At 36.4% G+C, this 14,731-nt stretch overlaps 1 long non-coding RNA gene across 1 annotated transcript in view; it reads left to right on the top strand.

Moving 5' to 3' along the window:
• LOC122528426 overlaps window positions 1–10,965 on the top strand; it is a 19,158-nt gene extending 8,193 nt beyond the window's left edge. The window contains exon 3 of the long non-coding RNA XR_006306574.1: window positions 10,945–10,965. This is a non-coding gene — a long non-coding RNA (uncharacterized LOC122528426). The remainder of the gene's footprint in view (window positions 1–10,944) is intronic.
• The last annotated feature ends 3,766 nt before the right edge of the window (window positions 10,966–14,731 follow it).

Raw genomic sequence — 14,731 nt, 5'->3', positions numbered from 1 at the left:
AATTTCTCCCAAAATTGCAATATTTCCTCAATTTTAAATATATTTAACTATAACCCAGGCGAAACAAATAATAAATTTATTACTTCTCAATAATTTCTATCCAGTGATATCGTACCGACGAGTTCAAAGGAAAAAGAAAGCGACGAATTATTGTATACGGTTCGGTCACTCGTTATGGTCCGCAAATCAGTTGCCAGCGCAAGTGGTCAAACACTTGTCGTTCGACGTGTAAAAGACAGATCCCTCTGTATGATAATTGAAAACAAATAGCAAAAAACAGGAAGAGAAAGAGAATTAATTTTGTAATTGATTTTTCTAAATACCTCTCTTATCCCTTTCATTTCTCAATGATACAATTCTGTGCAAGATTATCTCCCCTCCACAGAGGAACACACACACGCGTGGCGTCCAGTCACAGATCAAGACATGGTTTCTAAATTGTAAATGACTATTCTGCGTGTTTAACGAAGCGAAGAGGCAAGCAAGGAAAAAAGATAGGAAGCGGGGTGGAGGCAGAAAGGAGACAGAGAGACGGCGAAAGAATTCCATGCTAGGCTGCTAGATCGTGTTCGGTCTAGTTTCAGGCTGAAATCGTGACCGTTGTTCTCGCAATTGCTTATTGAAATTGAGAGAGGCGAGCGTGTGTTAGCGGTCATGGATTCGCTGTTCCTTTAAATCAATAGCCCGCGGGAGGGGAAAAAACTTCCGCGGCTTACCGTTCGGGGATTTCTTGCCGATCGGGCCATTACCCGTGGCCGATTTATGCCAGATCGATCCGACAACGAGGATTATCGCGATAGGTAAGAGGTTCCCAACTCGAACCTCTTCGTCGATTACTATGCGAATGTCACCTCTCAGCGACATTTTTGTCCTTTTCTTTCCTCTTCTCTCGCGAAATTTTTAGTTTGAGGTATTCTGTAAGAAATTTATGGCAAACTCCTTTTCTCGTTTTGTAGAATTTCTGTGCGTCCTATCTTATTTTCTTATCGTCTTGTTGACGAATTTCTGTACGAAACTTTTTCCGAAAAATTGGCACATTGTCTGCTGAAAAAAGCCGAGTACTGGAATTTTGACGGAAAGAATCGAAGAAACGCTCGTTTCAAGCTGGAGAAATCCAATGTTAAAATCGATGATCTCTCAAATCAAGAAGATTATTATCCAGTTCTGCATGTGCAGACATTCCGTCGAAATTTTGTTTTTCCAAAGAATTCTCTTAGTCCACGTTGACACCTTGCTGAGGATTATTAATCTTCAACCTCGGAAACTTGTATCATCTGTCAGCAATTCATTTACGAGGCGTCGCCTACAAATAAAATTACACGGCATCGGAAATAATCATTCAAATCAACAAAATTTCGTGTCGGATTCGTTGATGATCGATTTAAATTTAAACTTAAATTTAATATCACATATTAGAAAGATACAACCAAAATTTCGTGTTTTAAAGCGATTTCGTGAATTTAAAGCAATCATTAACGTGCATTGCGAATTTGCTAGAACCAATATAATGTACAAAAGTGATAATGATACATAGATTTCAACATCTGGCAAAATAATATCCTCCACCATTTTTTAAACTTTACGATAGATAAAGAAGTCTGGTTCACCAGTGAATTATTCTGAATTGTACGAATTATTCCAATGAGTATTCAAATTGACAGACTCAGGGCTGTCTTCAGAAATTTTCTCTCCTGAAATTCTTTTGTTCTCCTTATACGGTCACACAACACTAAATTTATTCTAATTATCTGTTGAGCTGTTGGCTAGATGTCACTTCAGAGAAGACAGTCGAGTGCTTAAAAAGTGTTTAAAAAAGATTGATCGACGATTCAGAGTTCGATCGCGATCAATTTCTCTAGAAATCGACCGATCGAGCGCTAGCTACGACCAGAGAGAGCTGAAAATCTCTGGAAAATCGAGGAGAACTCGCTTCGAACGATCGATCGGCTTGCAAACGACGATGCAAACAAGGGACTCGAAATCGATAGAGGGAAGAACGTGAGATAAGAGGGCAAAGCTGGCGGAGGGACGATGGAAAAGGAGTGCCTTAATTGGCCAAGTGAACTTTGATATCTACGGTTGACGAGCGCACCACGCAGTCGAAAACACGGCTGGCGAGAATGCCATGAGTTTATCACGTAGCTGTCTCTCTCTCTCTCTCTCTCTTTCTCGGTGTTATCAACAGTGACGAAAGAATTCGGCGGTATCGGCCGTGATTCCGCGGTTGGTTTGATGACGGGCGGCCGTTGCGCCGTCTTTGAATCGAGATGGCCCGATTATCGACGGGAGAACCGCGTAAAAGCAACCGTGCACGCGTCGTAAAAGTCAACTTTACCGTCACCACGTGGACGGAAACCGTGAGTGTCGTGCAACAGATAGCGAATTCGAAGGCGTGCATTCTGTGCTCTGCTAATAGTCGGCTGAATAACTCTGTTGTGTTTCCATATTTTCGTTCGATAGTTGATTTTACGCCTTTTGTTACTGCTGGGATATAATCCGAGAATATAATTAGTAAAAATATAATTCAAGCATATAGAAAGAATGTAATTAGTAAGGATACAATATACTCAAGTATATAAAAAGAATACAATTAGTAAGAGTATAATTCAAATAAATAAAAAGAATATAATTAGTAAGAATGTAATTCAAATAAATGAAAAGAATATAATTAGTAAGGATATAATTCAAGTAAATAAAAAGAATATAATTAGTAAGGGTATAATTCAAGTATATAAAAAGAATACAATTAGTAAGAGTATAATTCAAATAAATAAAAAGAATATAATTAGTAAGGGTACAACTCAAGTATTTAAAAAGAATACAATTAGTAAGAATATAATTCAAATAAATAAAAAGAATATAATTAGTAAGGATATAATTCAAGTAAATAAAAAGAATATAATTAGTAAGAATATAATTCAAATGAATAAAAAGAATATAATTAGTAAGGATATAATTCAAGTATATGAAAAGAATATAATTAATAAAAATATAATTCAAGTATATAAGAGGAACATAATTAATAGGAATAGTTTATAATTCAAGTAAGAGAGAAATAAAAAGAATATAATGAAATTTTTTTTCCTGTGCACAGATTTTTTTTACAATCTACGCATCTTTTTGTAATTTTTATTTCTCCGTACTTCTTAATATAATTTTAATATAATTATTATGTAATAATTTTACAATATAATTTTAATATGATTATTATATAATTTTACAATAATATAATTTTAATATGATTATTATATAATAATTTTACAATAATATAATTTTAATATGATTATTATATAATAATTTTACAATAATATAATTTTAATATGATTATTATATAATAATTTTACAATAATATAATTTTAATATGATTATTATATAATAATTTTACAATAATATAATTTTAATATGATTATTATATAATAATTTTACAATAATATAGTTTTAATATAATTATTATATAATAATTTTACAATAATATAGTTTTAATATAATTATTATATAATAATTTTACAATAATATAATTTTAATATGATTATTATATAATAATTTTACAATAATATAATTTTAATAATAATATAGTAATAATAACAATTTTAATATAATTACAATAATAATATATAATAATTTTTATTTCTTCTCGTATTTTTCCTCGCATTTAACCTTTTGCACTCCTTCTTTAATCGAGTGTGACTTGACATCAGTGTTTATCACAAGAACTCTTACGTTGAGTCACACTTGATATCTTTAAATTGCCAGTTAAATTTCCCGAAAAAGAAATAATTGAGAAATAGTTCGGTTGTGCTGAAAAAGATTAACCCACAATTGCATTGTATTTATCTTCGAAGGTATCTCTTTAATTCGCCTTCCACTCTTCAAGCATTTGTTAATTTTCATCTAGCCTTCTTCAATTTCTCGTTTCTTCGTAAAAAAAAAAAAAAAAGGAAAAAAAAATCGTAGAAATATATTTCTAACAATTACGTATAGCGATCTTTATTCCTTCGTGTTGTGTCGTGTACAATGTTTTTTTACTTTCATGTACATTCCAGCTCGACTCGTCGATTAATTTTTCGGTTTCATTTCGTCACAAAAGATCGCGAAAATTATTGTCTTTCACCGATACGGACAAGCGCAAGGTGTGGCGAGCGAGCGGTTATTACAAGATCGGCAACTTTTTCCACTGAAATCCAAAACACGTCCACCGCACGGAATTATAAACAATGTCACGTTTCGGCGGAAGTAAATTGCTTCATTATTGTACAACGTCGTCTTGCGCAACCAGCAGGCAGAGTTCATTATATATACAAAAAAGGATTGGAAAACGATTGTGCGTACGACTTCCTCATACCTCGCCACCGTGATTTTAATACTTGCTGCGCGAGTGATTTTTCAATCAACCGAGTGGTACCGTATTCCTTTGATTTTATTCGAGAGGAAACACGGAATTTCGTGTAGTCCTCCGGTTGAAACGAGCTTGTTTACTTTCAAGGTGATGTTTGCTTCGTAAAAAGGAGCACTGATTTATCTCTTCGTTGTTGTTTTTTGAAGAAACGGATACTCTTTGTAACTTCTTCCTGAAGAAATTCGCGAAGTTGATGTAGCAAGATTTAGAATTCTTGAAGAAAGTAGTGTTTTCAGAATTTTCTTGGAGAAAGTAGTTTTCCATCTAAAGAAATTCGAGACGAAGGATCGATGACGTAGAACAACGTAGATTTAAAAAGCGAAGAAGCTGGAAATTTCATGATTTTTTTTAAATTACATGGAAACTGATTTGGTTTATTTAATTCCTCCATTTCTCACGACCAGATTGTTAAACAAAATTACACACGTGCCAACATACAGCCATGGAATGAAAATTAATTTCATTTACTCAAGAGAAGAAGAGAAATAATAAATAAATTTCAATTTCGCGATCGCAGAAATAAGAATGTTAACGAGTCGATTAAAAAAAAAACAAAAATGGTCACAAAATTCAGTTAATTTCGTTTATCATGAGACTCCCGCCGCAAACAGACCAAAACTGAACCGAAGACACGAGATCCGTCAGATCCTGGTCAGCGGTTGTGCCACGACTTACTTTGCGCGATATAAAGACGCTTTTGTTGGACAGCGAAACGAAAACGGCACCAACGAGGACGACTGGCATTTCTGCGTTTCGCGTAAAAACTCGATCTATCGAAAGGGCAGTGGTTGAATCGATGGTAGAGCCGTGAAAGGAGCTTTTTCTCCTCTCGCAGACCAGCAACGCCTCCGCCATCATTCTGCACGCGGTTCTTCCTGCGTCTGGCCATTATCCTCGCCGAGGTTTGTTCTCACTTTCGTCGAATCCGACCGAGTCACGCTTCATTCGCTTCTTCCTCCTTTTCGTCATCCTCTTCTTCTTCTTCTTATTCTTCGTCAACTATGGTTAGCCGCGCGTCACGAACGAATCTTCACCGATCGCCTTGACGATCTAACAGCCGAAGGGGAGGATCCGGCTGGTTTTTACGAGATCATCCAGTTGCCGAGAGTTCGATTTTCCACGGACTGTGCGGATCTGTTTCTTTTCGTCCTTGTTACTCTTACTCGATGGGCACTCTTCTAACGAGCGTTTTTCATTTGTTAACTGGGTCGTCTCCTATTTTTCGATATGTTCCCTCGGACATTGGAAAAACTAACGATAATTGAAACGTAAAACTGCCACGTTTAACCGATTGCGGACCATAACGAGTGACCCGAACCGTATACAATAATTGGTCGCTTTCTTTTTTGTCACTCAACGTCATTTATTATCTCAACATATGGGCGTTTTAAATTTCGGATTTAAGTTAAATTATACAAATTGTTATAAATAATAAATTATACTTTATTAATATTGATGGTGATATTAAGAGTTGCTTTTTCAACTTTATTCGAACTCGTTTTTTAAATTATTGAGACGTAATAAATTTATTATTTGTGTCGCCTGTTTTCTTTTACTTGAAAATACTTAAAACTGAGAAAATATTACAATTTTGGAGCAAAAGACGTGCATGACAGCGCAAGAGGTTAAAGTGAAGACTTGCACAAGCTTCAATTCATATATTTTAAAGTCGTTTAAATCCCCGACTCGTGTCTACACAGAAATTTCTAACAGAAATTATAAATTGGTCAGTTTGACTTTTGGCGACGAGATATTTTTCATCTTTTTTTTTTTTTTTTTAATAGTGAAACAAACGTATTACTTTTTTTTTTTAAGACTGCAGTAAAATGATTGAACGAAATGAATTAAATTTTAATTCATTTCTTAATTCAATGACGCCCCGGACAAGGAATGCATAATTTATGAACGAGAGAAGAAAATTTTCGTTTGGTTAGTTTTAATCTCTATATATATAGTGAACTGATTAAAACTCCATTTGTACGATCACGTTGAAGACAATATGATTTGCAGAATTGGGCTGATTCTTCAACGTAATAGTTACAATTCTTTTTTCTTTTCGACAAATCCAGGGAAAATTCGAGCTTGAATAATAGAAATGAATGATGAGACCGGAGGTTATAAATCCTCTCACAAATTTTCTCTTTATTACTTAGAGATCTAAATAACAGTCACACTCTTTCTCTCTCTCTCTCTCTCTCTCTCTCTGATAGCAACGTTCCTCCACGGTCTTTTACCTCCTTAAATAATTTCTCGATAAATCCACCTCGGTTTATTAATAAACTCACACCTTTTACAGCGGTGAGATGAACTCAGATAATGGAATTTCAACGAACGAAACGTCGCTTTCGATCGAACATCTAAAAAAAAAAAAAAAAAAAATACATCGTAATTCGTACACTCGTATACGATACACGGGGAAGCAGTGGCTGAATTAAGCCATTAAATTTCCCTCGATGTGTACGAGATAGTGTGTACTTAACGAGAAGTTCTCTCGTCGAGGCTTTAATGAACGCGCGTTCAACGCGCTGAAATTATTGCTCGTCGTAACGCGTTGATTTTGCTGAACGAGGCATGGGCTCGCGTGAAGATGCGTGTCGATACACGCTTGTATGACATAAATATGCATTAACGCGGCGCGTTTAGCCACCGTTACTAATAAGCACTTAATTATGAATGAAAATAATAGGCGCAAACCGCCTCAGTCTCGAAACACACTTTCCTCGTCGCATGTTCCATCCGGTTCAACGACTCCTTATAGATGAGGAAACGCGGCGTCTTCTTCTAGAAATCGGGACGACGCAGAGTCCACGAGAACGTGGAGAGGGATTTTCGAATTTTTGCGCGAGGAATTTTTTTTAGGTTTTGTCACTTTCTTCCTTTTTGCGATTAAACCTGCCAATTGCCGCTGGCAACCGATTGCGGACCATAACGAGCGACCGAACCGTATACAACGATTCGTCGCTTTCTTTTTGAACTCTCGTCTCATTGGTATGATATGACTAGATAGATTATTATTGAGAAGTGATAAATTTATTATTTGTTTTGCCTGGACTATACCTAAACATATTTAAAACTGAAAATATTGCAATTTTTAAACAAAAAGTTGTCAACGGTACGCAAGAGGTTAAGATTGTTAAAATACGAAATTGGATTTTTGAAGCTTCAATTAATTGTCAAAACGAAGCAAGTTGATACATGACTGCGATTTAATTTACTTGAATTTAATTTTTTATACGGCGTTGCTGAATTCCACTTGATAGTAGAAAAATTCTTGCCTTTAATGAAATTTAACCGTGTTAAATGACAATTGTACCTTTAGTTCAACTTTGGTGGCTTCTATTTTTTTTTTTTTTTTTTTGACCATGATCGAAGAAAGGTTTACGTTGAGATTAAGTGTCAAGTAAGTTCAATTTTGTATTTAATAATTCGTATGATAATTCGATTCCTAGTTAGATTATGATCGAAGAAACGTTGAGATGTATCAAGTTCATTCTTTTTGTATTTAATAATTCGTATAATAATCAGATTCTTAGGTTAGATCAGAAATGAGCCAAATTCACGGGAGAAGATTATAGGTGAAGCGAATCTCGACTATTCAACGTAATTAATAATGTAATTGTATTCACATCTCACGGATACGAGTAATTGAACTGGCAGGAAGTAAATTAGAAATATGTTAATGCGCTGCAGATCTATCATGACGTGCTCGCCCTTCTTTTCTATTGATTCAACGTGCTAAAACTAGAACAATATCTGTTCTAGGAGAATTTTTACATTTCACAAAAAAATTTCAAAGGTCAAGAATTTTCAAATTTTCCGCTTTGATGTTTCTCAGATTTCCAAATTCTTGAATTTCTACTTCCGAGGTTTTCAGATTTTTAACTTCTCCCAACTTCTTCGCACCACCGAATTGTAAAATTTCTAAACTCGACTCTGAGGTATTTTCAAGTTGAAAATTTTCTAAATTCTAAATTCTAGAATTTCTCTTTTCCAATATATATATATATATATATATATCCAAAGAAAGCTGTAAGAGAATTCCAAATTCTAAATTCTAAAATTTCTCTTTTCTAAAAAAAGAAAAAAATCTCCAAAAACTGTAAAAGAATTCCGAAACTTCTAAAAGAAAAACTTCTGTACACAGAAATACTCCCTGCACGTTATTTATATACCAGAGTGTGTAAGAGTTAATATCTCGCGCGCGTACAGTGCGAGAAAAATGCGCACACACATGCACACACTAAGAGAGAGATAAAAATTCTAGAAAAAGAGAAAAAAAGATTTCGCGTGCCAAAAAAAGAACAGAGAGCCGTGTCGAGACAAAGAATCCGCTGGCGTGTTACGTAACGTAATGATCTGGTAATCGGCCGCGTGAATTCGCGAACGGCTGCAAATCTCTGCTACGTGACGAATTCCGCGAGCACCGGGTTTTGTTTGGTCGTCGCGTACTACGTTAAGCTGGTTGGCATTAGGCGGACAGCTCGTGGCTACCATCGGCGCAGCTTGCGTTTACTGTGTACGTATTTAAGAGGAATCCACCGATAACACAGATCCAACATAGATTTTCCTCGCGGAATTTTTATCGTTCTCTCTCTTCTTGTCCTTTCTGTTTCCTCTTTTCATCATAATAAAATTATTATCCTCCGAGATTCTTAACAGATTCAATCGTAAAGAGAAAGTCTAGAGGAAAAATGTGACGATGTGATAGTTTGAAAAACTATTAATGATTTATTACAAATCGATTCTGGACGTTCGTATAAATTCGTAATTTCATGAACGAAGTTTACCTTTGTCGTGGATAATTTTGATCATTTGAGCTTTTCTCCCGTTAATTTACTTTATTTGTCACGATAGAAGGATTGGATTTGAAACTGTTAGAAAATCATGAGTAGATTTCAAATATTTATGTAAATTCGTGTCTTCACGAAAAAATAAAATTATATCTGAACAAAGATTTGCCTGAAACTAAATAACTTTTCGACTGAACTACATCAAACTACATCAGACTTCATCCTTCTTTAACTATCCCCAATTAACGTGATCATTTCTAAAAAATCCAACCATCTGTCAGTTATAAAATTTTTCACCCAGCAATCAAAGTGTAACCTAAACATCGTCAAAAATAGCACAAACTACATCAAACTTCATGCTTACACTTTCTTTAACTATTTACAATTAACGTGATCATTTATGAAAAATCCGACCGTCTGTCAATTATAAAACTTTCCACCCAGCAATCAAAGTGTAACCTAAACATCGTCAAAAATAGCACAAACTACATCAAACTTCATCCTTACACTTTCTTTAATTATTCACAATTAACGTGATCATTTCTGAAAAATCCAACCATCTGTTAATTATAAAACTTTCCATCCTGCAATCAAGGTAACCTAAACACCGTTAAAAATAACATAAACTACATCAAACTGCACCAAACTTCATCCTTTACACATTCTTTAATTATTCACAATTAATGTGATCATTTTTCAAACATCCAACCATCTGTCAATTATAAAACTTACCATCCAGTAATCAAAGCGTAATCTAAACACCGTCAAAAATAGCATAAACTACGTCAAACTGCATCAAACTTCATCTTTAATTATTTGCAATTAACACGATCATTTCTGAAAAATCCAACCACCTATCAATTATAAAACTTTGTAAAATCCGGCAACGGAGGTGTAACCTAAACGTCCTAAAAATAACGTAATCATTCTCAAACGAGCGTGCAATAGCAAAAAAAGAAAAAGAAAAGAAAAGAAAGAAAAGAGATTACGGGAGTCAGAGTGGAGCAGTTACACGGTGTATGAACAGAGAGGGGTGGTAGCGAACGTTTCGCCGGCAATTAACCGGATCTCCCTCTTATTTCCTCTTCCTTTTTGCGTTTTGGTCGCGTGACTTTCCGCTCGAGGCGAGCCCTCGGCTGGTTCCGAGTATCCGAAACAACAATAAGCGTTTCCTCAGCCGTGAGAATTTCCCCCTTCGTCTTTGCCCCGTTTTCATTCCGTTCTACCGTGAAGCGTTCGATGCTCGGATTCTCACAATCAGTCCAGTCATCGTGTCGTTTCGTTGCGAATCCAAAAACCATTTTCCACCCAGGGAAACATTTTCTGCTAACCGATGAAAATCCACCCCCTCTGTTTCTACGGCTTTCCTTTCTTTCTTTTTTTCCGTATAATTCCATTGTTGCTCGGAGGCAATTCGCCGCGACTAACGAACCGAAACGATCCAGGTAAATTGCTCTGTTTTGTCGGTGCTTTGTCCGAGTAAAAAAGGGAGTGTGAGAAGGAGGGTTTCAATAGGAGATGAAAAGAGGTGTGAGCGATCGGTTCATTGAATTCGAGGGTGAGAGTTGCTGCGGTGGAGCAACAGGTATTATTGAAGCGGAATGTTTTGTGAGGATTTTTTTTTTTTTTATTATATTAGTTTTTAATATATACAGTGAAGGTATGGAGATAGATACACGAATGGATTCATTACGGTATTCAGATTTTTTTAGTTCAAATAGTTTAAACAAGCTTTGTGATTTGTCGCTTGTGTAACAGGACTTGGCGCCAAGTAGATCCAGCCGTACGTAGTCAGACGTCGCGTGGGTTTGATCGAACTGTGAGTAAAATTTTCGTTTCAATAAATGGAATTCTACTGTGAATATTGCACAATGCGAATTCCTTTTTACGAACTACTGTGATAAATCTTCAACTAAATATTTTATATATCCATTTATCGAAATGTTTGCTCAAAGAATAACGTAAGAATGATTAGAGCCAACTTTTCCTATTTATCTGATCTATTTTTGTCCAAATATTCTACACGCTAGATTCGCATCGCTACCTGATAGCGATATTTATCAATCCAACAAAAGTTCATATTAATAAGCAACTTGCTTGGCTATTATCTAAAATTTTATTTTTTTATTTAAGCCTCGTTTGAGGTTTGTTACAGTTATATCCGTAGAACCAACTAAAATACGTAGTTGGTTTTTTATACAGAAATCACTTCCCACTACTAAAATACATCCGTAATAAATAATTTTTAAAACGTAATAAAAAAAAAAAAATTAGTCTGAACTCAAATTTAATTTAAAATTAACAAAATTAGTTTTCTCTTACATTTTGATGTTTTATTTAAAAAAAAAAAATAGGAGGAAACTTTTGGCAATGATTATGTCGATATAATTTCTATTCGCTGACATTCTTGACAATCTCAATCCTTTGGTATTTCATTTCGACAAATAAATATAACCATAACCGTAGTACGTCTTCCATATGACGACTCGTGCTCAGCGAAAGAAACAGCAGGCCCTGAAATGGCCCTGGTCATCTTCAGCGTCCCAAGGGCTGAGCCGACCTGACCTAACCTCACTCTGCGCTACGAGATGTTGTACAGCGATCGTGGATCGCGGAAAACTCGGCGCAAGAAGCCCGGCGTACGTACAAGAAGAGGGTCGGTGGAAACGATCGGAGAGGCGGTGACCAATAAGGTCGGCGGAGAACGGATAAGAGTCCCGCAGTCGGAGAACGATGGACCGCCTCCCGGGCCTGTTCCCCGGGCCCGCCAATAGCTTTGCTCTTTCCTTTTAATATGCGAACACTCGCCGTCGTTCGATCGCCGCTCTCCTAATGAAAAAAAAAAAAAAAAGAAAGAAAGAAAGAAAAAGAAACTCACACTCTAACTACCTAGAGCTAGGTGTTAGATACGTGGTCACTGTCGCTGGACATTTCTACTTGCCCCCTCATTTACCTTCGACTCACCTGTTTGTTCTCCCCCCTCCTTTTTTTTTAGGTGTCGTAGTTGAGGTTGAATTGGAATTGATGTTTCGTCGTAGTTGAGGTTGAATTGGAATTGACGTTTCGTCGTAGTTGAGGTTGAATTGGAATTGACGTTTCGTCGTAGTTGAGGTTGAATTGGAATTGACGTTTCGTCGTAGTTGAGGTTGAATTGGAATTGACGTTTCGTCGTAGTTGAGGTTGAATTGGAATTGACGTTTCGTCGTAGTTGAGGTTGAATTGGAATTGACGTTTCGTCGTAGTTGAGGTTGAATTGGAATTGATGTTTCGTCGTAGTTGAGGTTGAATTGGAATTGATGTTTCGTGGAATTGTTCTGCAGGTGGAGTTGACTAGAGGGCGAGAGGATTTTTAAATTGATTGTGAGCCGGTAGCTCTGAGGAAAGTTCTTTTTTTTTTTTTTTTTATATGGGGATTTAGAGTCGCATCGACTACGAGATCTTCAGCGACGTGCTTTTCTCTTTATATTTGGTCTAGTTGGATCTCCTTTAGGTAGTTGATAAGGTAGTTTTTTTGTTGATAAGGTAGTTGATAGGTAGTTTTTTTGTTGTTTCTGGCAGGTCAGAGCGGTGTTTACCTCTTATGTTTCGGTATTTTTTGGTAGGGTGGGTTTTCTTTTCAGGAAGTTGATAACGGTTTTTTGTTGTTTCTGGCAGGTTAGTATCCGTAGTTACTTCTTAGGTTTCGGTATTATACATTCATGTAGCAGATGTTGGTGATTTGTTGGTTGCACGTGTTAAAGAAAAGTGGTTCTGTTTTACTTAGGAGGTATTCGTGATCTTAAAAGTGTCCGATTCAAAGTCTAGTCATAGCTATCCTTTCTTTTCTGTTTATATTGTTGTTTGGTATTTTTCGGTAGAAATGGTGTGCTACGTCGTATATTTTGGTTCTATTTGTCGTAGTCCAAATTCTGTTCCATTCTTCTCTTTCCGCTTTGGTCGTTGAAGCTAGTAGATCTTGTTGTGAGATTGGGGAAGATTCTTGATGGAATTGTTCTGCAGTTTTTAATTCTTTCCCGTTAAATCAAGTTGCTTGCTCCTTTCGAGTCTTTTCGTAGGTTATGGTTAGGTAGTCTGAAGTGACGTGGTTTTTGAAATTAATTTATAGAATGTGATGTTGCTAAAGAGTAAGCGTCGTTTAGGATAGTTTGAGCTTGAATGGATTCTTAAATTACTTGCGAGTCGATGGTTCCTGGGTTCTGATATTTTGTAAAATTACTAGACGAGTCTCTTTGTAGGTTAGATTTAGATTTAGGTTAATTTAGATCAAATGTTCATTGTTTTGGTTATTCCTTTCAACCTACAACATTGAAGAGATTGTACACGTTTTGGTCACTCGTTATGGTCCGCCTATATATCAGTTGCCAGCGCAAGTAGTTGAATCAGCCGAAACAGTCCAGAACATATCGATAAGATACATAAACATCTTCAATTCAATCCCACAGGAGACCGTGATATTTGCGCGGCCCTGTACACGGGGGCAGATAAGTTCTATCCAAAGCTACACGGGCCGGGATGTAGATACGGGGCCGAGTGTCGGACGTATCGCAGGAAGGGAGCCTAGGTGGATGTAGCACACGTGGACGTAGAGGAATGGCGAACGTAAACGTACGAGGACGATCGCAGACAACGAGCAGAAAAAGGTGGAGGAACAGGGGGTCAAAGTCGTGACCACGGTGTCGAGTTGGAAAAATGCAAAAAGGCGCCACTGTAACCTGAACAGGGGCCACCGTATCACGTGACTCCCTCTCTCCTCCTCTGTTTTTTCCTCGTATCGTGTATTTCGCATCCTCCGCGTCCATTTTGCAAATCTTTCGATCTCGCCCTCTCCTCTCGCGCTCCATCGTTTCCATTTCATTTCATTTCGTACACGTTGTGACAGAAATATGGAAAATTCATTAGCTAATGTACGTGTATATAAATGGCGGTAATTTTCGAATTGTCGCAAAATTCCCAGTGCAATTTATTACGGAGTACAGTGTAAAATTTTTGTACAAATTTCGACACTGTGTATAAAAAGGTGGCTGTATATAACCGTGTTTAATAGAGTTACGTAGACAGTGTACCGTAGGGAATTAACGAAGTAAAACTTCGGGGCTCGTTACGCTCCGTTTTTAGAAACGATAGATTTTTAGTTAGGTTAATCAGATCAATTAGTCTAGTTAGTTATGAAAGAATCCAGCCAGTTAACCTGCGTCTCTAATCAGAAAGACGAAAACATGGAATATTATATTTTCGTAGGAAAATTGTAAGCAAAGTCGTAACGTGTTTGCAATTGAACTTTACAGGTGTATGTATATTCTGTCGAGAGTTAGATGCACGATCCCGTGATACGCGCGAGATCCCTATCGAGGAATCTTAATTAACAAAAAATAACAGGCCTGTTGATCCAAGAATCCGTTAGCAAGACGAGCTCACAATATATCAATTGCTGAGCAGACGATGAGCAAAAAGATGGAAGTGCCAGTCAGTAGGTCGTCAAACTACTAACGAAGAAATTTGCAGATGAACGTTTTCAAAAAATATTCCAAATTTAAATTCTACTTTA

The sequence above is a fragment of the Frieseomelitta varia genome, unplaced genomic scaffold (genome assembly GCF_011392965.1).
Source record: "Frieseomelitta varia isolate USP_RPSP 00005682 unplaced genomic scaffold, Fvar_1.2 scaffold_250, whole genome shotgun sequence".
Taxonomy (NCBI): domain Eukaryota; kingdom Metazoa; phylum Arthropoda; class Insecta; order Hymenoptera; family Apidae; genus Frieseomelitta; species Frieseomelitta varia.
This window is presented reverse-complemented; position numbering and strand designations above follow the sequence as displayed.